Here is a 25,526-nt window from a genome sequence, read left to right on the forward strand (position 1 = left end):
AAAAGTGCACAGTCATAAAAGCACATTCCGTGCAACGCTGTTTCTATGAAGTGTAGTAACAGGCAAAAGGTATCTGTGCTGTTAGAAGCAGGATAGTGGTTACCCTTAGGAGGGCAGCGCCTGGAAAAGGGAGCACAAGGGTGCCCCGAAGAGCTGATCGTGTTCGGATTCTTGACTGGGAACAACTCTTTGTGAAATAGCACTGAGTATGCACCACACTGAGAACAGACAAAGCCTGGGGTGAATACGGTTCAGACGGCTAAGCCTCCTGTTTAGGGCTATCGTTGGTTTCTGTCTCTCCGACAACCTTCCCCCTGACCCCTTGCTCTGGAGGATGCGCTTTCTCACTCAGTCCATGTGCCGCAGGGGGTCTGTCCCACCCTCTAGCTCCAGGAGCCAGCACGTAACTCAGAGGCTGGTTAAGTGATGGGCACAAGATCCGAGTTAGACAATGAGAATCCGTTTCAGGACTTCTGCTAGAACCACTGGGAAAGAGGCATAAGCTCTCAGCTGGACTTCCTGAGCTGGCAGCATAGAACCTTCAGCTGCTGGTGGCCCCCCTTGCTACCATGTGCAGCGTGCCAGCTGGAAATGAAGCCAGCACGGAAGACAGAAAAATCAAGACTCCTGGCGAGTGTGTATATGGATCCAGCCGTGTTGAGAGCTATCCCCATTCCCCATGGACTTTTCATTTATATGTGCTGATAAATTCCCTTCTGTTCTTCAGGTTGAGTTTTTATCCCTTGCCTCCAAGCGTTCTACTGATTGAGACAGATTTGTTTCTTGATCAGTCAGTCAGAACTATTAGATGTACTTGTCCAAATCTGACTTCTTCTACTGTAGCACACAGTCTCTCTGTGAGCCCCTGTGAGTGTAGTGGCAGCTCCACATTGTGAGGGTTGTGGATGGAGAGATTGGGGGGACTTTAGAAATAGCTATCTGGTTGGAGGGATGAGCTGAAGGGGATTCGTTACAAAGTTGTGTTGGCACAGCTCACACACTGTTTCAGGTGGCGTGGGGGGAACTTAATGCTGTCACTGGGTCACTGCTTCCTTCCATGCTCCTGGTGCTTGGCTCTAGATGACTTTTCTATGTATAAGACAGAAGTAGAAGAGATGAGCACACATAGCCTGATGGGAGCTTACCAGCCTGCTGGAGATAACCAAGAAGGGCCCAATAATGACCCCCCATTACCCATTTTATGTAAACTCTGTATGTTAAAACATCCCAAATTATAAAGTACATAAAGGAATTCTAAGGTGGCAGTTTTAGGAATAAAATTATTAAGGTGGTCTTACCTGGGAGGGTAGAGGAATGCACTGAATCAGAATCACCTAAAATGAAAGTGATTCTAACAGTATCTTATGTTTTGCTGTATAGCTTTTCAGCTATTCACTGGATGGAAAACATTCTTCAAAAAAACATTTAATGATTTATGATAACTTTGTAAGTAGAGTCGACCCTTGAACAACGTGGGGTTGAACTGCATGGGCCCACTTATAGTGGGCTTTTTTTTCAGTAAATATATTGGAAAAATTTTCAGAGATTTGCTAAAAAAAGAAAAAACCGATGAACCATGTAGCCTAGAAATAGCAAAAAAATTAAGAAAAAGTTAGAAAAGTCATGAATGCATAAAATATATGTAGATACTAGTCTGTCCTTACATAGGCATAAGGTGAGTGATATTTAACATAAAATTAATAACTTATTAGTTTTTCTACTGTTTTATAACGCAATGGGAGAGGCCACAACAGTGAGAGGCCCAAGTACAGCAAAAAACGAAAACAAAAAACAAACATTTAATGATTTATGATAACTTTGTAAGTAGAGTCGACCCTTGAACAACGTGGGGTTGAACTGCATGGGCCCACTTATAGTGGGCTTTTTTTTCAGTAAATATATTGGAAAAATTTTCAGAGATTTGCTAAAAAAAGAAAAAACCGATGAACCATGTAGCCTAGAAATAGCAAAAAAATTAAGAAAAAGTTAGAAAAGTCGTGAATGCATAAAATATATGTAGATACTAGTCTGTCCTTACTTAGGCATAAGGTGAGTGATATTTAACATAAAATTAATAACTTATTAGTTTTTCTACTGTTTTATAACTTTGCTTTCAAAGAATTACCTTACTGTACAGTATGCCTGTCTCTCCTAATTGGAGAAGCTGTGTATGAGCCTATTTTCATAGGTAAGGTTTTCTTTTTTAATGTAACAATGTTTCCAATACTGTATTAATATGACTGTAATACTGTATTACATTTGAATGTAATGAATTACATTACATTTGAATTACATTAATATGACTGTAATACTGTATTAATATGACTGTATTACAGTCATATTAATAATTTATTCAATTAGTATACAATTAACAATTTATTCATATAAATATAACAATTTCTTCATTAGTATATAGGCTAGGCTACTGTGAAGCAATTTTATCAGTTACACTAGGCTACCACAAAGCACTCACATTGCTGCTTCCTTATCAATGCATGAGTCGTTATACCTGTAAATAAATAGGAATTTCTTTTTCACATTATTCTTTCATTTTTGATGTCTAGTGTTAGTAATACGTATAACCTCCATAGCGTTTTGTATCATTTAAGACAATATGATGTAGGTACTGACAGACGATTCATCTTGTAAACAGATGACATAAACTCGTGACATTGACAAATACAGTTCAGTACTGCAAATGTATTTTCTCATCCTTAGGATTTTCTTAATAACATTTTCTTTTCTCTCGCTTACTTTATTGTAAGAATACAGTATATAATACATATGACACACAAAATATGTATTAATCGACTATTTATGTTACGAGTAGGGCCTCCAGTCAGCAGTTTTTGGTGAGTCAAATCTATAGGCAGACTTGCAACTGCTCAGGCAATTGGCACTCCTAACCCCCATGTTGTCCAAGCGTCAGCTAAACAAAAGAATATCATTAAAATAATGAACAGGTTTCTTGCTTTTGGCTTATCTTGCTGTCAACTGCTCGTGTTCGGCCTGGAAGTCCATACAGGGCTAGCGGGCTTCTGGGTATCTCATGGGGGCCTGTTAACAGTGCGTGGTTGTGATTCAGCCCTTCAATAAATACCTGAGTTGACCTAATTTGATGCAGGTTTTTTGCTCTGAATCTCACGAGTCTACCAGCAGCCGTGTAACCTTGTTTCAACCTCACATTCAACCCTCTTTGACTCATTTGCTCACCCTGATGTGAGCAACTGCACTAAAGGAGACTTTCACAAGGTCCACAGGAAAAGAGTATTTTCGATCTTAAAATTGCTTATGAGGAGAGAACCACTGTCATCACTAAAAAGAAGTTTAGAGATGACCCCGAGTTCCATCTGGCCTTATTTTATCGAAAGGGGAAGTGACGTGCGTAGCCAGTGGTAGGATAAGGCTGGACCCCAGGTCTCTGATGCTGCCCTACCTGAACGGGGGCACTCACCCCTTGGGGCTGGGAGAGGCTCGGCCTTTTCATGGAACTTCAGGACAGCCTGCCTGTTGTTGGAAGAGGGGAGGATAGAATGAGAGGAAAGTCCTGACTCTGGGCAGAGTTCACACAAATGTACATCCTTTGCATGTCCTCATCCTCTGAAAGCTGCTAAATGGGGACAGAAATAGCCACAGGTCATTTAATAATTTCATTTTTAGCAGTTGTTACAAATTCCTCCTCCCATTATGCGGCTCACAGGAGTGGTTAGAATAAGGCAAATGTGACTCTTTAGGTTTCATTTCTTTTCTTTCCCTTCCTCTGCTGGGGAGGCTAGTGAGCTGTGGTTTCCAGAAGTAAAATGTGCCAATAATTCATAGCTGGATAAATCTGCTTTTGAACTGTACCATGACCTCCAGGATTAAAATTAGCGGCTGCTGAGACCATCTTACAGTACTGGTGTTCTGCTGAGTGCTCTGTATGGATTATTTTGTTTAATTCCCACAAGACCTCTACGAGGCAGACATTATTATTGACCCACTTTTCTGATGAGGAGACTGAGGCTCAGAGAGATTAAGTGACTTGCTCAGGGTCACACAGTTCTGCCACAAGCTTCATTCACTCTGAAAAACCTCAGACCTGAAGAAGAGCAATGAAAAGGACATTTTTTGAATGTTAGAGAGATTGAAATCCATAATATATTTAGATCATGGGATTTTTCCCCAGAATCATTTCAGAGAGCTGAGAAATAATGGTCCACATCACCACAGATGGGGTGTCCTCAGCTTTAACCTCAACCTTTCTCATGTCTACACAGTCTGATAACAGAAGTTCTTTACCTGCACTAAGTGTAAATCTTGACAGTCCTCAGAGGGACAGTCCTCGGAGGGATGGTCCTCGGAGCAGATGTGTGTCCTTTCTCCATCTGCTGTGCCTTTAATGCTCTTTTGGGTGTGTATGTGCTGGGTTTGTCAGCCCAGGGAGCACAGCTGATTCCTGGCCAGCTTCTGAAGGCTTCAGGCAGATTCCTGGGGAGACGGGGACACTATGGCCCTGGTTCTCATCACAGTCTTATTTTGCACTTTCTAAAAATATTCATGACAAACAGCTAATGGGCATTTTGGCCACATGGCTCTAAATCACCACTGCCATTTCGAATGGAATGCTTCTCCTTCAGGCCTGTTCATCTTGATTTATGTGATTGGGATAGATTCAGTTCTGTTTCACAGAACTTCACTGCAGCCTACTCACCAGAGAAAAGCAATGAAGTGCATTTTTGCCTCCTTTAGCAAATGTTGCGTGGTCATTTACTAGTCAAAAATGAAGCGAAATGAAATAAAAGCTTCATGGGGAAGAACACAGCTGCAATTATTGCCTAAGTATTATTTAGTGATACACAAGGGAAGTGAGCCCCATCTCTTCAGAAGAACAGTTGTTTCTGAAGTTAAGAAAGACTAAGGGGCAAAGATTTTTTTTACAGTTTTAATGTAAATTGCTATAGTCTTTTCGGAAAGCATGTTGACAGTGTGTATAAAGAGACTCAGGGTGCATGCCCTGTCACCCCAAATTCCTTTTTGTATAAATACATCTTGAAGAACAAATTGGAAATAGAGACAATTTTGTATTCATCAGAGCATCACCTACAATGCAAAAAAAAAAAAAAATGGACCATATCCTGAACTCCCAAGGAATAGAACTAGTGAAATAAATTATGGTGATCCATTTGTTATAGTTCTGCACAGTTATTAAAACATCAGTCTTTGAAGAATTATAACGATACGGTAAAATGTTTAAGATATAACAAGTGAAAGTACAAGCTTAAAAGTGGAGTATAAAAAAAAAAAATAAAAAATAAAAAATAAAAAAAAAAAGTGGAGTATAGAGGGCTTCCCTGGTGGTGCAGTGGTTGAGAGTCCGCCTGCTGATGCAGGGGACACGGGTTCGTGTCCCAGTCCGGGAAGATCCCACATGCCGCGGAGTGGCTGGGCCCGTGAGCCATGGGCGCTGAGCCTGCGCATCCGGAGCCTGTGCTCCGCAACGGCAGAGGCCACAACAGTGAGAGGCCCGCGTACCGCCAAAAAAAAACAAATGGAGTATAGAGTATGACCTCAACTAAGCACAAAATACTACACGTGTAAACACACATGCACGCACACACACACTTTGGAAAAAGACTGAAGAAGGAATCCAAAATTGTGGTTATCTCTGATTGGTGAGATTGTGGGTGACTTTATTTTCTTTATATATTTCTCTATTTTCTCCATTTTTTTTTTTTTTTTTGCAGTGAGAATTGATTCAGTTAAGGGTCAGAATTTATTTACTTAATATTTATTTATTTATTTTTCGTCTGTGTTGGGTCTTCGTTGCTGCGTGTGGGCTTTCTCTAGTTGTGTTGACGGGCTTCTCGTTGCCGTGGCTTCTCTTGTTGTGGAGCACGGGCTCTAGGCGTGCAGACTTCAGTAGTTGTGGTGCATGGGCTCAGTAGCTGTGGCTTGCGGGCCCTAGAGCGCAGGCTCAGTAGTTGTAGCCCCTGGGCCTAGCCGCTCTGCAGCATGTGGGATCTTCCCGGACCAGGGCTCGAACCCGTGTCCCCTGCATTGGCGGGTGGATTCTTAACTGCTGCACAACCAGGGAAGCCCTATTTACTTATTTTTATAAGAAAAGCTCTCGCCGAGAATTTACTCAGGGTCTTATTTTGATACATCGGCATCCATAACTCTATAGTGAATTCAAACTGAGACCTGCAAAGTCAGGACAGCTCTGGGCTTAGTCTGTTGTGATAAACAAGAGGGTGGCCTCAGGAAAAATAAAAGAGAAAGCGGAACCTGCAGTCAGAATACTGGAGTTCTCACCCAAATTTCGCTCTCTTACTAGTGAGAGTCTGGGGGAAACCATCAGGTACTGCAAGTTCCTCTCATTGCCAGGTCTCCCGGGAGAGGAGTAGATCCACCAGTGCCAGTTCTCGGCGAGACTAGGAAGCAGAGCGATGCTTGTACATCTGCTTCCATAGTGTTTGTTCCTCCTCATGACGCCCCCACCCCATCCCTCCTCTCATGCTGTCTGCAGCTCTCCCCCCAGGAAGACTGCTCTTTGGAAAGGATCTGGTTCCTTCTTTCAAATACATGTTTATTAAATGCAAGGTTCATTGACCAGTAAATACTTCAACCCATGACCTTGCCTATGGATAGTTACATTTTCATAGGGAAAAGGGAACAACCTGTAAATCAAAGGACAGCTCTCTCCAGCAGGCTGCCGGGTGGACGCACTGACAGTGTGGTGGAGTTCAAGGGAGGCCAGCTTCATTCGCCAAGGGCCTGGTTGTTGAGTCCAGGCCCTCTGCTTGCGAACAGGTGCATTTTCAGGAAAGTCATCCACCCTCCCTGAGCCTTCAGTGATTTTCCATCAGAAATAATAATAATTCCTTCACAAGGTTATTGTGAAAGTGAAACCACCCATGTGAGATGAGCCTTGGCAAAGTATAAAGCAGAGGTTGCCCACTGGAGGGACGTGGGCTGAAGCTCATTGCACATGGTTTTGTTGGGTTTGCTGAGTGCCTCTTTTTCATTTATTAAGGATCGGATTTGTTGTCAATATTTTAAAATCAAGAGATTTCACATTTTTAAGTGTGGGTTTGTTTGTTTACTTCTCTGGGTCCTGGCATTCTGGCATGCACCCATCTGCTAGAACTCAGTAGCGGCTGTTCACTGTCACGGGGGTCCAGGGCTCAGCAACCACCAGGCCCAGCACTTGCTGCCATGTCTCCATGGTGAGAGAGGGGAGTGATGATGGAGGCTGGGGCTTTGAAGGCAGAACTTCCTCCCTGAGTCTCTGCTCTACCATTTGCTGCTTGTGTGACTTCAGCCAAACTTGTAAACTTGCAAAGCTGTAACTTGCTGGACCCTCTGTTTCTTAATCTAAGTGGGATAATTATTTGTATCTTCCGAGAGGACTGCACCAAGCACTGAGTGAAAAAATGGGTGTAGAACACTCAGAACATAGGTGTTTGATCAGATTTACATGATTGGCCTCTGAAGGCATTTGACGTATCAGCTTCTTCTAGAAGCTGGGACTCAGACGATATTGTTTCTATTACTTTATCTATCTGTCTACTTATCTAACTATCTAGTAATTTCTCTGCTATATGTTAATTGGTAGTTCTGGGTGAAAAAAATGGGCTTCTAAACAAATTAGAAACTCTTCCAAATATTCTTTTAGGCTAGCCAGTCTATCTTCCCTTTGGAGGATGTTGCATGAATAACACGAGAACTCTTTTCCTCTTGGTGAGTTTGCCGTGTCATCCATCCATTGATGACTCACCTCCTGTGAGTCTATATAACATGTTTTCATACTTGATTATATTCTACTGCTAGTTGCTGCCTGTCTTTCCTCTTCAACTAGAGCGTGAACTCCATCCTATTTTTCTGTTCCTATATCTTGTACGGTACCTAGCATTTGGCAGATAATAAATCGCTCGTGGACTGAACAGCCGAAGTTATTGCTCGAAGGATGTGTAAATGGCTCTCCTGAAGGCAGGCCCAGTGGCATCCTTACAGGTTCTTACAGGGCAGGTCTTTCATAATAGCGACATTACCCGTCCCTTCATCCGTCCCCAGCAACCCCTCCTAGAGGTCCCACTCTCTGTCGGATTCTCAGCCAGGAGGTTAGATACTTTCTTAGATACTGAAGCAATGGAGGAGGTGTGCCCATGGACGACACGGAACAGCCAGGCCTACCTGATGTGTAGTTTGCTGTCCCAGGCAATGACTCTGCATTCTGAGCGGCTGGAACATGAGAGATGAAATCAGTATTTCCGGCGCAGGTAAATGGCTCAGGTGACATCACATGTGTAGTTTTTCTGTCCTGGCCTTTCAATTTTTCCCCTTTAACTTTGCCTATTTTATAACCCCAAGCGCAAGCAACTTCTTATCAATGTGGTAACAGCGTTATACAGGGCTGGCCTCCAAAGTCCGTAGAATTGGGTTTGTCTGGAACTTTCTGAGGTAGTTACTTTCTAAAGAGTTCATAGGTGGAATTTCTCTTGCCACAGTTGAACTGAAAAGCATGGTCCTGTTGAGGGTTATGGCTTGGTGGTTGGCTTCACCCTACTCTAAAGTGGTTTCCTTTTCTAAATCACATGCATGTACTGAAAATTATATCAGTTCCTTGAGATTTGGGCAGAGTTGTCAGTTTGGTTTCTTTCGAAACCAGGGCAGGGCTTGCCTCACCCATGTTTACTGTCCACTGACAGAGGATCAGGAGAGGGTCGGCCACATCCTTATTAGGCAAAAAACATTCTTTCTGTCTCAGCTGGTGTCCAAGAGAGGGTCTTCATTCACTTTAAAAATAAAAAAGGAAAGAAAATGACTTGCTTCGAGAGTGACTTTGATATTGATATCATTTGAATGAGTCATAAAATGTTTTTTCTCTTGACATTTATTCTCTTTGCCAATGCTTGATATCTTGATGCTAATTCTGAAGAAAAAAGGAAAAGAAAAGAAAGATTTTTTTTCCCTTTGTAGTTCGAACAGGAAAGAATCTTAGTGTAAAAACTGTGTTCTCTTTGTCCTTTTTTTTTTTTTTTTTTTTGTATGTATAATTATTGAGGCTAAGGATATATTCAAATGATTTCGGGGGCTTTAGAGAACTTTACTAAAAAGCTTAGTAGTGCTAAAAAAAATTCTGCTCCTGGTAAGATTAGAAGTTCTGTGTTAGTGTGTGTTATGCTCCTGGCTCTGTCTCCACCTGGGGTACCTGAAGTCTGCAGGCTGAGGCCTCGGCAGGTTCCTGAGGAGACTAGAGAGGACGGAGTGAGGATGCCGGTAACTGGGTCACCCTTGTCCTTACCTTCATCATTCAGATGAACAGATCCTGAGTGTCCCTTGGGTGCCCCTTGCCTTGCATCTTCCTGGTGCTCGTGCTAGGCGTTTTCTTGTTCATATTTAATTTTTAAATTGTATTTTTCATATTAATAAAGAAATTCATATTTGTTGGTGAAAAATCAGAAAATATGGATGGACCGAAAGGGCAATAAAGACAATCCCACCATCCAGATAAAAATGCTGTTAATACCTGTGGGGGGGGGTGGTGTGGAAAGAGAGAGAGAGAGAGAGAGAGAAGGAGACTGACTTTTATCTCTGTCTGCTTTATTCATTAGTTTCTTCCCAGCATCTAGAATAGTGCCGGACACATAGTAGGTGCTCAATAAATATTTGCTGAAAAAAATAAAACACATCTTAATAGTCTCCCTCCTCCAGGAAATTCTCACACACCACCTAAGGGATCCTTTTCCAGGTCTCACTGAACCTGTGAACCTGCAGCCAAACCGTCTTCACAGGCCCTTCACTGTGCACACCTACTGCTCACTTCTCCATACTCCACGCTCGTTAGAGACTTGTCTATTCCTAGAGGAGTGTGCCATTAGCCTCTTAGCCTTCCTGCTTTAGTATCTTCCCCTCTAGGAGGGAAGGAGGTCTTTGTAAGGTCAAATTTCTTTGATTTCAAGTTATACTTATGCCTCCATGTCCTGCCTTGGTGAAAATCTGCACTTTTCAGTGCCATGCTCATTGTATACTTCAGTAGTAAGGTGTTCCCTAAACCATGTAAATGAATTTTTTCTGATACCAAGAACTAAAGGGTATGTTCTAGGAAACAGCACGTGAAATTTTAGCAGAATTTGTCTGAAGTGTGCCTTCTACCACAACCAAACTCTGGGAGGAAAAACTAAAAAACAAACACTAGTGAAACTTGATCCATAAAGCCACGGGAGGGCCTAGCATTATAGCAAGCCGCTGTAGAGACTGTGCCTTAGAGCAACGCGAGCAACCCCATACAGGGCTCTAAACAGAGCTGTGGGGCTCTAGCTGGTTTGGTCTGCTTGGAAGTCAGGCAGTGTTGGTGGGATTCCTGGCATCCTGGGCAGGAGTCACTGCCAATCCCCCCCTCCTCCCCCCAAAATAAAAGAATGGTCTTGGCTTTGGCCAAGACAAATGCCTAGGTGCAGCCAGGGCAAGGCTTTTGTGGCTGTGTCTTCATGGCCTCAGGAAGTGGAAGCCCCCATGAGTGGCTTCCTGAACAGATGAGATACAGAGCAGCAAGGGCAAATCAGTATCAACTCAGGAGTCAACTCATTTCCTTGGCCGTCAGCAGATTTGTTTTGAGAAGATTCTATGTCTAGGATCAGCAGGAAGGAGAGCTGTGATCCATTAACAATGTCTGTCACGGGGAGGGGAGTGAGGGGGCCTGGTAGGCCAGCTGTTTGTCCTCCTTGGCACGGATTGAGAGGTTAGGAGATTGTGCTCAAAAGTGGAATTTTAAATTATCACCCTTAGAAAAGGCCCTTTGACTAGGGTGACCATAGGCTTTTTTTTTTTTAAATCAAATTAGGATACTTTTAAAATTGAAATGAAATGCTATTATCCCAAGGCAGCAAGAGTAAACGAGAACCTATGATACTTTGTTCATTGCAGACAGTCTTCACATGAAAGGTTTGCCCTCCTGTACACCCCCCCCCCCCGAGTTTCAGGGGCTCCTTGGGCAAGATCTCCCTTCCACTGTGCTCTGCCTTATTTCCAAGGAGCCCTTTGGTTGGGGTGTGTTTGTCTCAAGCCCCAACACTCGACAAGGAGTGACCCAAGCATCCCCCTCCTCTTGTCCTCAACACACTGTGCAGAGGAGCTCCCAGTGAGCGCTCTGTGGCTTGCTGGCTTTCCTGCCAATGCTGGCAGGTTTCTAGGGCGTGTTCAGTGCTGGCTTCTGCTCCTCCTGATGGCAGAGCCATCAAATCCATCTACTTGCTCTGTTCTTCCACATGCCAGGGTTGTGCCATCCCACTCCCTGTGGTGTGAATGGCCCTACAACCTGACCTCAGAGAGCTAGCTTTCCAAAAACCCAGTCCCACAAGCCTGCACCTGAGCTGGGCTGGCCGCCATGCTCTCCCACGGGGCACCTCACTCACACCATGGCCCACGAGCCGTGCATGAATGACTGCAGAGCTCTGGGTTCTGAGCGTGAGACAGCTGGGATTCCCTAGGTACGTTACTTCTTTTTCTTTGTTAAAACCCTGCATATACTTTTATTCCCAAGAAAGGCCCCCATTCTTTTTTTTTTTTTTTTTGCGGTACGCGGGCCTCTCACTGTTGTGGCCTCTCCCACAGGCTCCGGACGCGCGGGCTCAGCAGCCACGGTTCACGGGCCCAGCCGCTCCGCGGCATGTGGGATCTTCCCGGACCGGGGCACGAACCCGTGTCCCCTGCATCGGCAGGCAGACTCCCAACCACTGCGCCACCAGGGAAGCCCAGGCCCCCCTTCTTTAGTTTACCATGAATAATCTCAGGCCGAGTGGGACTCAAGTCACAGATATAAAAGGTTGCAATGGGCAGCTGACTCGACCGCAGAGATTCCTTCTGGAAATGTCTGGTTGGCCATTTTCCTGTACTTGCTCAGATGAGCCACCTGGGAGTGCTAGCCCCACTTCCCAGATTGAGCATCAAGATATTTAGTTAGGCAAATAGTGTCCTTGGCCAATAGATTTTGTATGGTCGGTGGTGGTTAGTTTAGTTACCAGTATGAGGTGAGAGTGTTAGAGACAGAAGACTTGGATTCTAGACCTGACTTTCTCACAGATGGTCTGTGTGACTGTGGACGTGTCCCTTCCCCTCCCCAAACTCCTCTCCTCGTCTGTAAGGTAGGCGGGTGGACCAGAAAAATGACCATCACACCACTTTAAAAATGGTCCCCCCCCCCCGCTTTCCAAAACATAACACATAATCCTAACATGCAGAAGCACACCTGCTCTGACTGAAGCCAGAATGAGGCCCCGATTGATCCGGGCTCGTGGAGCTTTCCCTCACTCCCAGCCCGACAAGGCTGTGGGTCTTTCCGACTCCCCCCAGCCGTAGAATCTGCGATGTTTCTCTCCTGCTGCCCGCCTTCTGGCCATCTTTCTGCGTAGGCTGTTCCCTGCATGTAGGCATTTTTGGCAGGGGGTGGGTGGGAAAATTAAAAGGAGCTGAAATTGAAATCTCTCCTGTTTGCTGCTCATCGGCAGCTCCAGTCACACACTTGGTTGGGGTGAAGGTTGAAACCAAAGACTCAGAGAAGGTTTTAGGTTGTCTGTGCATTGTGATTCCAGCAGGCTGGGCTTGCTGCGCCTGGGAGTGTCTGGTGTGGGTTGACTGTCCTAGTCTGTGTGTCTCTCTAGCACCGCCTCTAGGGCAGTGGTTCCCAGACCTGGAATGGCAGTTAGGATAACGCTGATCTGGGATGCACCAGTCCCTTGTCCGCACTTATTAAAATAGGAGCAACTCTAAGCGAGTAAGTGGTTGGAAGTGATCTCGTTGACTCTCTATTTTATGTGGGCCCTTAATTTATATTTACTTCTTAAATCCTTGCAACAGCTCTGTGAGAGAGTGTTTACTGTTTTGAAGTTGTTTCCTTGCTTATCTGTCTCCTGGTGGAACTAAGTGGCAAGAATGCTCGATCTGTGCATATCTTGGCTTAGATCAGTCGCACATGGTAGGCCCACTGATTTTGGTTAGTCTTTTGTTTTCCATATGTAAGATAGGTGAGTGAATGAGCAGATGAAGCTCAAAGAGGTTAAGTAATTAGCTAGGCAGTAAATCTGGGGTAGACGTCTGTCTCCATCAAGCCCAGCTGATTCAAGAGTGAAGAAGGTGGAAGTGGGGTTCCAGTGTTTTCATCTTCTTGGGGCTTGCCCGCATTCCCTGTGTCCTCCTCTAAGTGTCCCTGGGTTGCCCTGCTTTCCCGATGCTCAAGACTGCTTCTTTCCCCACCGTGGCTATCCCTGGCTCTCCCTTCTGGGAGAGACTCACAAAGGGCATAAGGAGATACGTGTTCTATAGAAACTGGCACCCTGCTCTGGGGGTGTTTATCTTTGGGATTGCAGGGTTCTCCATTCCAGGGTTCCCAAACCTGCTAGACATACAGATTCCTGGGCTATTCCCAGGTCTACTGGATCAGGATTTCTGGAGATGGAACTCTGACCAGGCAGGTGCTTTTAAAAGCAACCGATCCTGCCCTTCCGATCCAACTTCATCGTCAGCTAAGATCCCCCGGGAGCTGACCTTTAGGGTTACGTGGGCCAGCTTGCCCTCTCCAGCCCCTGCCATGCCGCATCCCACTTCCACACTTTGGGTCGCGGTTTTTTCTCCCAGTTGAGAAAGTCTTTGCTCCCTTTTGCCTTTATCTTCAGGCGGCCTTTGGAGTCCAGTTCATCCTCAAGCCCTGCCTTTGCCTCAGGCAGCTCACCCTTGCTCCCTCCTTTTCTGACCACTGCTGGCTCCTGTGAGGCCTAAAGATTAGCCCTTATTTCAGTCATTCAGTAAATAGTTAATGAGCAGTTGTGATGTGACAAGTATTTGTCTAGATCTGAGGGATACCACAGTGGGCAAAACAGACAAAGGCCCTGTCCTCGTGGAGCTTGCATTCTAGTAGAGGAGACAGACAGTAAACATGAGGCACAAATACATTTATAACGTAAGGCGAGGTCTGCTAATGACAGGAGCTAGGAAGCAACCAAAGGGGGATGAGAAGCTGGATAATTAGGGGTGCCATTCTAGGTAGGGTATTTGTGAAGGGCTGAGTGAGCTATGTGAGGTGGGGATCCATGTGAATCTGAGGCACAGATTGTTTCTGGCGGAGGGAACAGCAAGTGCAGAGGGCCTGAGGCAGGAGCATTTTCACCGTATTCAAGAAAGAGCGAGAGGGTCACTGTTCCTGGTGTATTCCCAGCACCTAGAGGGCTGCTGGGCACTGGGTAGGGACTCGGTAAGTACCCCAATGACCATGCCTGGAGCAAAAAGGACGGGGTGGCAGATGAGGGAAAGAGGTAGTCAGGAATAAGGTATACAGCACTGTGAAAGCCACTGTGAGGACTTCAGATTTTATTCCAAGTATGATGGGAAGCTATTCAGTGTGTTGCGTTAGAAGAGTGACACGATCAAACTGCCTTTCCCCCCGTGTAGAGGATAGACTATAAGGGGTTAGGGGAGAAGCAGGGAGACCAGTGGGAGGTTCTTGCAGAGGACTAGGGCTAGGGGACTTGGGAGAAAGTGACATCAGTGCAGATAACGAGACGAGTTTGGACTCCGAGTGCATTTTAAGGGTAGAGACTATGTGTTCTGAGGATGGATGGGATAGAATGGGAAGTCAAGTCTGAACTGCAGGACTTTTTATTATATGTCAGCAGTTGGGTGCAAAGACGATGTTAAACCCATGTGTTTGCTAACTTCCTGTTTGTCAGTTTCCTTGACATCCCCTGGGACATCCCCCTGGCAGGGCCTGTGTCCCAGTTGATGCTGCATTAAATGACGGAGTACAGGAACAGCCAGTGCTACTGATTGATAACCTTGAGCCCTAACCCCATTCCGTGGCATCGGCATCCAGGGTGGTGGTTTGGGTGTTCTCGGTACAGGAGACTTTTGTGAGGGTGGCCCCTCTGTATCACTCGGTTGTCATCAGGGATTTAAGATGCCGCCTCTGCAGGAGTTGGGCTGGGGGAGGAGGTGGGAACAGAACCCAGAAGTTCAACAGCCCAGCCCCCCTCTTTCCAAGTTTATACATCTTTGAGGGAGTGTTCCTCCCTGTTCCCTACACACGCTGCTGTTTCTCTGCCTTTACACATGCTCACCTTGTTCTCTCTTGAGCAGATCTCTCTTGCTTTCCTTGTCAAAATACCACCCCTTCCTCGAAGCCCATTCCTAATGTCCCAGCCAGATGTGGTTTCTGACGCCTCTGAACCCCATCGTGGTTTATACCTTCCTTATGACATCATCTTCTCCAGGGTCTTACCCAGTCTTTGGAGCTGGAATGCCCACAGTGAAACGATGAGCCTTAATTATCCTTGAGTCCCTCCCCCAAGGCCCAGTGCAGTCTCTTGAACCCAGTAAGCACTTGATAAACATTATTCAAATTGAAGTTGACTTCCTTTATGACTCATTTTCAGCAGCTGCAGGACACTTGTCTCCTAAAGAAGATTTGGGTCAGGAATCAAACAACCAAATGTCTAAGATATGTCAGATGGAGAACATAAATAAATGAAGTGAGATTAGTATTTTTGATAGAGATGCCATTATAAGAAAGATTTCACTTTAAAAGATGGTAAGAGGCAATAGATGCAGGGTCTCTCTTGGGAGGCAATAGGGAGTGGTGGAGACCGGGGTGAACAAGAGAGTGTGTGCTGATCCATCCATCTAAAGTCGACAACAACCAAGCCTTGGCTCTAGACAGACATTGCCACAGTGTTCCTGGATAACCTGATTTGTCAAGAGAAGTTGCGAATTCAGAATTTTTGCATGGAAGACACTGATTCCTAGATGTGAGCAAATGATATCCCCCCCCACCTTTTTTTTTTTTTTTTTTTTTTTCCCCCCCCATTTTTTTTTTTTGTCCCCAGCCAGCACCTTTCGGAGGGCCTGGCTCCAGTTTAGGACCTCTGATTTACATGTCAGACTTTTCCCCACTGGAGCAAATAGGTACATTTATCTTGAAATTGCAAGGAGATCTAGCTGCTTTTCATTAAAAAAAGGACCTTTGCATCTTGCTTTTATTCTCTAGCATTTGCTTTCCACTGTCCTGCTTTCATTTGAGTGGGAACCCCAGGGTTACTAGTATTAATTTGTGCCTGAATGCCAACTCCATGTGGCATAAGCGCTTCTATAGCTTGCCTTGAACTCTGTATAATGGGCTTTTTATTTTCCTCCAGGAGTGGTTTAAATGGAGTCTTCTGCAAAGCATAATTGGTTTTAAATTGTAAGTTTAATAATAACGATGTTGGGCTTAATGTAGTGCTTTTCAGCTTCTGCTGGCAGCCCTTGGCAGCCAGTCACTCATCAATCTGTATCCCTCTCTCTCCTCAGAAGGGGACAGCTGTTAGGGACCTGAGTCCCCTCGCCATGTCCTGCTATGGACCCCAGGGATGAGGGGGCCAGATGCCCGCTGCAGCCGGGGGCCGCTAGAGGAGAATGGGCATAGGGGTCCGAGGCTGGACCATCAAGGCTCTTTGTTGTCTTTTTCCTCTCTTTCTTTGCCTTTGGGTCACCCCACAGCTCATTAAGAGTTCTTTTGGAAGATGAGCAGAGGAATGCAAATCCCACAGTTTTGCTTCTGTATAGAAGGTTTAATTGAGAAGATATATTAACTTCATTGGTTATCATCAGGCTTCTAGCGTCTTTCTGTATTTTAAATAACTTTTTTTCGTTTTCTTTTGCCATGGCCAATAAAGCATCCCTTTAAAAGATTAAATCTTGTACTTTGGACTCTCCAAGTGGAAAGAGCTCTGGTTCAGAAATCAGAGAGCCAGAACTCTGATTATGACTCTTTCTAGAATGATCTGCATAAACTTAAATACAATACTCACTTCTCCTAACCTCATTTCTGAAGCATTGGATGGATGAGTAGATTAAAGTACACGACCACCAATGTCCCTTCCAGTGCTTGTGATAGAGGACTTAAGTGTTTCTGTGAAATGACACCCAACTCCTCCTTGGATGACATTTGGTGTGTTTTAGAAGTCAATAAAAATGCCAATCTACATATGTCGTACAAAAGACTAACTGAGGCTTGGACAAGTGAGGGCTTGTTCAGCGAAAATTCAGTGTTTGTGTTATAAAAAGCGCAGAGAAGGTTGTTGGTATCGTGTGATGTGGAGCGTCCTGCTTGAAAATTACAGGCAGCGCAGTCAATGACAGGGTAGCAGCACCCGTGGCCAGCTGACGACCGCCCTTTGGAGGTTTCCCAGGGTCCACCCTTTGGACAAACCACAGACGTTCAGAACTTGTGGTCTAGTTCACCATCGATGATGACAAGCAGCTCCTCATTTGTTTTGGGGTCTGAACTGCCTTGGCTTCGACCACCATTTCTAGATGGCTTTTTGTTTTTGTTGTAGACAGGAGCAAATTATAACGTGGGAAGAATGGATGAGGGTAAAAATGGAAACATGAAGCCTGAAGGAGTTTCTCTGGGCTTGGAAGTCTGCGGTGGCCATTTGGACCAGCGTTTTGGAGGAAGTGGTGCTTGCAGAGTTTGAAGGTAGCACACGTAGAATACCTGATTTTATACAACTGTCTCCTGCAAAAAGCTGACCAGACAGCTGTGTTCTGCCTCGCCCTCTCTCCTCTTTTGAGCACACTTTGCTCCTCGAGGCTCCAAGTCAGTGCATCAGTAGACTTTGCTATCTATATACCACTTTCAGTCTTTTTTCTTAATCTTTAGGTGGGGTGTTGTATTTTTTTGTAGGGGAAAATGGACAACCAAAGTTAACAGGCTTTGTTCTCTCAGAGTAAACATTCTTAAAAAGGACTGAACCAGGTGCTTCCCTGGTGGCGCAGTGGTTTAAGAATCAGCCTGCCAATGCAGAGGACATGGGTTCGATCCCTGGTCCGGGAAGATCCCACATGCCGTGGAGCAACTACTCCATGGCTCCATGTGGAGCCCGTGTGCCACAACTACTGAGCCTGTGCTCTAGAGCCCCCGAGCCACAACTACTGAGCCCCTGTGCTGCAAGTATTGAAGCCTGCGTGCCCTAGAGCCCGTGCTCCGCAGCAAGAGAAGCCGCCGCAACGAGAAGCCCACGCACTGCAGTGAAAGAGTAGCCCCCGCTCGCCGCAACTAGGGAAAGCCCGTGCACAGCAACGAAGACCCAACACAGCCAAAAATAAATAAATAAAATAAATGTTTTTTAATTAAAAAAAAAAAAAAGGACTGAACCTAACAGGAATGATAGACGCGGTGGAAGGGAAACCATGTCCTCCTTTTCCAGAAACAATTTGCCAATCTCTCTGTGAAACGGAATAACAGCTTCTGAGGGGCAGATATTAGCAGCTGGTGAAGACAACCCGGCCGGCTGTGCAGCGAGGGGCGAGGAAGGATGGGCAGAGCTGGCTGGAATACAAGGCTATGTGCTATGTGCTCAGTGCTCTAAAGAGCTGGACGTGGAGTAAACAGCCGCCCACATTGATTCCAGTTCTGAGAATTAGGGCCCACATTTTGAGATCTATAGATTAGATACAGAAGACTGTTGTCTTCAGATTTCTTAAAAAGCCTTCACTGTTAAATTGCTGGCCACTAAGGTGTTAATGGCTGTAACTTAGGCCTCCAGATGCGCCCAGGGCTGCACAGCAATGGGACACGGAATAGGTTCGTTCTGATGGGGAGAGGCAAGGACAGCACTAAACGAAGACGGGTTCAGGTGAAGCATTGCAGGAAGAGGCGGCTGGGTGCCTCCAGGACCTGGCGTGTGTCTGCATGTGCCTGTGTGGAGCGAAAGGTCACGTGCTTACCGTTGACATAAGAGACCTTTGGGAATGAGGCTCGGGGTTGAGATGGCGTTGAGAAACTGTCAGAATTTTTCTAAAGGCTGTCAGCTCCCTGAGGGTGAGGACCATTTCATTTATTTATCACCACATCCCCAGCACCTACCAACCAATATTATTTTTCATTACTATTTGGTGGATAATTAGATAAAAGGAAGGGGGAGAGGAGCTGGGGAAGACCTCACACCAGCCCTGCCCAGCCATCCCATTGGCCCACATGGAGGCCTGTTCCCGCTGAGGGTCTGTGGCCAGGTCATCCATGGTGACACTCCAGGGCTTGGTGGAGGAACGGACCTCCCCTGGATGTTTAAAGCAGAAAAAGCATTTATTGTGCTGAGCAGCCCACGAAGCCAACGGGCCCTGAAGATCAGAAGGGAGGAATCCAGGTGGACTGCATGGTGACAGCCAGGCGGCTTACAGGGCTGGTCTGGGGATGCTGGGCTGACTCGGCACCCACGACACTGCTGGGTATCCCTGGACACTGTCCTGCTGCTTCTGGCCCCTCAGTGCCGCCCCCTGCACCAAACAACTCCTAGATCCCGAGTCCAGAGTGAGCGGTCATGCCTCCACCCACTCGTGGGCTTGGGTCCTGGCTGTCCCCGCTGCGGCCAGCCCGGCAGGAGGCGGGGCACTGCCCTACACGTGACCTGGGGGCCTCCTTCCAAGTTGCTGGAGCAGGGTGGCCCTGCTGGGGAGGCCAAGGGAAAAATCACAGTGTACCCTGGGGGCAGGAGTTGGAAGAATCCTCAGTACCATGAGTAATCCAGTTAGCTAAGCAAATATGAAGAAACAGAATAAAAACAGCCCTGTATGCATCTTAGACTCTTATTTTGTTTTGAATCAAGGGCGACAAGGGCCAGCAGGTTACAGTGTATTAAGAACGTTAATGGCAGTTCCCAGGGGCTAGGACAGCTTCCTGGCTGATGGGACACTCAGCGCATTCTTAAGGAAATTTCTCAGTGTGAAAGAGAATGGTCAGGGCAGTTTTGCTGTTGGCTCGACCCCACCAGAGCTTTGGTGAGTTTCCGCGTCCCGGGTACGCACGAGGTCCGCCCTGACCCTGTCCCTTTCCTCCCGAGGAGCCGCCAGCTGCGCGGGACGGTGCTTTTTCTGGGAGCGTCACGTCAAGAGAAGGGGTCCGCGGGGCCCGTCGGCCCAACCTCGCGCCCTGTGAAGTGCTCCAGCTTCTGAGGGTGAATTAACGCTTGTTTTTATTGTGCTGTTCATTCCAGCTCCTGCCTATCTCCCTAATTCATTCCGCATGTCTGGTCCCTTCTGCCCGAGGCTGTCACATGTGTGTCTTCTCAGCATGTCTGCTGGCAGCTCTGTCCACGAGCCCCCTGGGTTCACAGGCGCCTCTCCTGGGAGGTGCCTCCTCCCGTTCTCACCCACAGTGGAGTGGAAACTTTTTGAGTGCCTGGACCTTAAGGCACTTGTATTTTATATCTTCTCTGAGCCTGACACTTAGCAGGGGCTCAACAAATCTCGTTCAGTCTGTGAGCAATTCGAAGCACTGGCGTGCTACCCGCCTTCAGCCTCCACGCCGGGGAGGGCGGAGCAGGGTCAGGCAGCCCCTCCAGCCCAGGGGGTGCCGTGACGGGACACCCCAGAGCTCAGACGGTGGAGGAGGTGCCCAGGTTCTGGTCTGGGGGTGCAGCACGCCTAAGGGGGGCCTTGACATGTCTGCATGGCTTCGGGGCTGGGGACGCGGGACGTGATGGGAAGGTGATGGCCACTGGGAGGATATACCTTCTCACATGTGGACCCTGGACGGGCCTACCTGATGCAATCCCGTGGTCATGTGTCATCTTCAAGTGGGAAATCCTCTAATTTTGAGTTTTCCAAAATGTGTTTGTTTTTTCTTTAACATCTTTGTTGGAGTATAATTGCTTTACAATGGTGTGTTAGTTTCTGCTGTATAACAAAGTGAATCAGCTATACGTATTACATATATCCCCATATCCCCTCCCTCTTGCGTCTCCCTCCCTCCCACCCTCCCTATCCCACCCCTGTAGGTGGTCACAAAGCACCAAGCTGATCTCCCTGTGCTATGCGGCTGCTTCCCACTAGCCATCTATTTTACATTTAGTAGTATTTATAAGTCCATGCCACTCTCTAGGCAGGCAGGAAAACTCTTCAAAATGTGTTTTTTGGAAGAGTTTTCCTGCCTGCTTCCCTCCCTCCCTTCCCTTTCTTCCTCCCTTCCTTCCGCTTTCCCTTCCCTTCTTAACCTGTCCTTTCCATCTTCTCTCTCCCAAAGCAGAAGGGCAGAGAAGGCACCCCAGGTGGATAAATGTGTCCATTTCAGAATTTACCCATTTCCTCCTAAAGTATGGAAGGGTGTGGTCTCTGCCTTAAAAACAAAATGCTAGGGCTTCCCTTGTGGCGCAGTGGTTGAGAGTCCTCCTGCCGATGCAGGGGACACGGGTTCGTGCCCTGGTCTGGGAAGATCCCACATGCCGCGGAGCGGCTGGGCCCGTGAGCTATGGCTGCTGAGCCTGCGCGTCTGGAGCCTGTGCTCCGCAACGGGAAAGGCTACAACAGTGAGAGGCCCGCGTACCGCAAAACAAAACACAACAAAACAAAAACCCCCAAAATGCTAGAGGAATAAAGTGTTAGAGCAACAGCTCCACTCTTCCCAAACAGCCTTCGCCTCTCTGACCTCGCTCCCACCCCCCACCTGTTTCCAGCTGGTTCTCACCCTCTATGAGCCATTAGCTTTGCCCCAATTCTAACCCCATTAGCAAGACTCATACAACCCGTGATCAGCGAGCCCCCGGGGCCAGAACTTCTAATCATCAGCCCCCGCCTCCCTTGGTCTGCGCCCACCCACTCCCCCAGTCTCTTACTCTATCGTTTCCGCTGTTGTTATTTCTGGGTGCTTGGGAGCAAACAGCGTGACTAGCTGCTGCACAGTCACCGTGTGTTGGGACCACCCTATTCATAACCGCACTGTGTTTTAACAAGGATGCCTTTGAACAGCTGTCAGTGCACACACACCAGGCTCTTTGAGGAGGCTTCCGGGGGAGCGAATCTTCCTAGTATGAAATTAAAAGATCAGTTCTTTGTTCCTTCACCCAAAACTTTGGTTTAGCCTGATTGGCTGGCCCTCTCCCTGAAGCCCAGCACGTGGTCCATGGAACGTTGTTAGGTGCTTCTAGTGAGTAAGGTTTGGGAAAACACAGTTAAACAAACCTAAAAGCTCTTTACCAAGGGGCTTCTCAGAAGCACTAATAGGTTAAGTTCGGTGATGGCAGGGGCCATACCTTTGTTCTTCATTCCGATGGCTAAAAATGAAAAATGATCAAAAATGAGAAAATGCGTCATGAATTTCCAAGAGGAGATATGGTTTACGGCCTCTTCCGACCTCAGGACCCAGCATTTGCAGAGCATCTCCCAGGTGAGGCTTGAGGACATCTTGCTCTAGGCGAAGCAGGCGGGAGGGGTGGGGAGGGTGTTTCTTGGCCAATATTTCATCTCCTTAAGGAAGCGGAGTAGGAGTGGAGGAGGGTTGCCCTTAATGGATAAAGTGGCCATTGGAGTGGTGGCTCTTACGTTGAACTCAAGCAGAATTGCATTAAAACATGTATTTACTGAGCATCCATCATGCACTGGGAGTGATTCTTAGGAAATGTGCAGGCAATGTGCTGGGTGCTTGAACAATAGTGAACCAAACATAGTTCCGAGTGTGAAATAACTTCGGCAGTTTCCATGAAGCAAGCCTAGAGGAGTAATCAGAGAACTATGAGAGACAGTATGTGCTGGTGATATGATGCCAGCAATACATGGTATGAACAGTGAAAACGGGGAAAATTGGACATGCCTAGGGTTATCAGGATGACATTTGGGAGAAAGTGGAACCAGATGTCAAAGAATGGGAGGGATATGGATTGTAGAGCAGCGGAATGTAATTGTCCCAAGGGATCCCAAGAGTTCTTTGTTTGTTCACACTTAGGTATCCTATGCACTTCGTCCCCAGCACACAGTAGCTGCAATAACATTTGTTAAATGAGTGATATGGTGGAGGAGGGAGGAAGGGCATTTCAGAAGCCAGCAGTGGAGCAGAAGCTCTGGGGTGGGAATGTGTTTACTGTTGGTGATGTGAGCAGCCGTGGGGTGGGGTGGTGGGGTGGAGCCGTTAGGAGGTATTGAGTGATAAGATGGGGCCAACTTGTCAAGGGTCTTGAATGCCAGGATGGGAATTCAAGTGTGATGTTGTAGATTCTTAATTTACGAAGATAACATGGGAAAGCGACCACAGGAAGAGCCACCAAAATGGAAAAATGACAACAGCAGCGGTCTGGTTATTAGCCTGGTAACTGACTGCGCGGTAGGCAGGAGGAAATCAGACTCTTCCAAATGGGCGGTAGCAGTGAGAGTATAGAAAAAAGAATCTGAGAGACATTCTAAAGGAGAGAAATAGGTTTGGGGGAATAAAAGAGAAGGAGAAAGTAAAGACAACACCCAGAATTTGAATAATTAGAATGTTGGTACCCTTGGAGGGAAGAAACAGAGGCAGGTCTAAAAGTCCAGATTTTAGCATAGTCAGAGCATCCCACTAGATTTATCCTGAAGATGGTTGGAAATGTGATGTTGAAGTTTGCATGAGAGGTCTCAGAGAGGAAAAGGAGAAAGCTAAGGGCTCAGGACTGCCCCTGGTACCTCCTCCCAAAAGATGGAGGGTAAGTTTGTGGCCAAGTTGATATTTACTATGGGAGAGTTTGAAGCAGACATTGAAGGATCAGGTGTAAGAGCCAAAGAGACCGTATGGAAATTTCCTGAACCAGCATCTCCGGGCATCTGGACATCTGGATTATAAACAAGCATATAATGGGATTCCATGGACACGATGCCTTGAAGACCGTGTCTCTGCTGCCCGCATCTCATGCCAATTGGTTAAATGTTATAGGAGAAAGGCCACTTGAATGTTCACAATCCACCAGTTCATGCACACTGGCTTAATAGGCAGTTTCTTACTTTCTGGAGGTGGTCGAAATAAGTTAACTCATTCAGAAATTTTCATGGCACCAAAAGCTAAATGAGAATTTGTGAGCCGTTGTGTTGAGGCACCATGGCCAGTCAATATTCAGACACAGCCTCTGGATATCTGTCATACGGCTTGAGGATTTTTATCTTCTTTTACTTAAAAAAAAAATTTTTTAACATAGGATTTTTAAAGTCATGAGCAGAATAATAGAATAGACTCTATTTATATTTTTATGTAAAGACCAGACTGATTTAGCAGCAGTAATATCAGACTGAAGGGGTGACCACATTCTCTTGATTGTATATTGGGGTTAACAGGAGCCGAAGGCCTTAACGTGAGCAGGCTGAGACCAGGGCCAGACTGGGGACCTGATGCCTGGACATCACTAGCACGGTATCCAGAATAAGAAGCACAGGGAGTCCAAGAAGCACCGTCCAAGGGCAAAGTCAGAGGTGAAGACCAGCAGGCACAGGGGCAAAACCAGAATGCTGAGGGGTAGGGCAGGCACGTAACTGACCAAGACTAATTCTTTTATGTGTGCATGTGGTAAAGTACACAAAGCATAAAATTTACTGCTTAGCCATTTTAAACTGGCGTTAAGTCCATTCACAGTGTTGCACAACCATCACCGCTGTCTAGTTCCAGAGCTTTTTCGTCATCCCAGAAGGTAACCCCATTCCCATTAAGCAGCCCCTCCCCATCTCCCTCTCCCCAGCCCTGGCACCCACTGATCTGCTCTCTGTCTCTATGGATTTGCCTATTTCAGATGGTTCATATCAATGAAATCATATGGCCTTCTGTAACCTACTTCTTTCGCTTAGCATAATGTTTTCAAGGTTTAGCCACATGGTAGCACGTGTCAGAATATCATTCCCTTTTTATGGGTGAATAATATTCCACTGCGTGGATATACCGCATTTTGTTTATTCATTCTTCAGCTGATGGACATTTGAGTTGTTTCCCACCTGTTGGCTGTTGTGAACAGTGCTGCCATGAACACTCCTGTACAAGTTCTGTTTACACACCTGTTTTCAATTCTGCGGGGGTCTATACCTCAGAATACAAATGGTAATTCTGTGTTAGCTCCTTGAGAAATTGTCAAACTTTTCCAGAGAAGCTGCACCACTTTACCTGCCCCTCAGCAATACGTGAGGGTTCTAGTTTCTCTACATCCTCACCAACATGTGTTTGACTAATTCTTGTTGTAAGTTTCACAGCCAGGTGCTTTCTCCAGGGCCGGGGGCGGACCCCAGTGGGGTGACTTCCAATGGTCTTCAAGACCCAGCTCTCTGTGACCACAGCCATGATGGTGATCGATGGAGAGGACAAGCCTCAGCCAGATGCCTCAAGTTCGGCTGCGCAAGCTTGATTCACGATTTCAGCACCTTCATGGTGTTTGCCTTCCCGCACAGTCACTCCCTCTGATGCCCGACTCACCTTCCAAAAGTTCCCAGCACATCTCATGCTAGCGTTGGCCTTTCCCTCCCTTTAGCGAGACTGCTCAATGCTTGAACCAGTTCACAGTCGTGCAACAACTTTGATGGAAGCCATGTGTCATGGTGGTTTTGAGTACAGCTGGCTGAGTGCAATCGTTGGCCACAAATCAAAGCTCATTAGACGGAAGCATTAAATAAATCAGGACTGGGGAGGGAGGCGACTGTAAACGGAGGGCTGAATGTGAGAGATAATCCAGTCTGCTATCTCTAGTGTCTTTCCCACTTGGAGTGTTTAAACTTAGCCTGACGTTTATAGGCATTTTTCAGCCTCTTCT

The sequence above is a fragment of the Neophocaena asiaeorientalis genome, unplaced genomic scaffold (assembly GCF_003031525.2).
Source record: "Neophocaena asiaeorientalis asiaeorientalis breed wild unplaced genomic scaffold, Neophocaena_asiaeorientalis_V1.1 scaffold93, whole genome shotgun sequence".
NCBI lineage: Eukaryota > Metazoa > Chordata > Mammalia > Artiodactyla > Phocoenidae > Neophocaena > Neophocaena asiaeorientalis.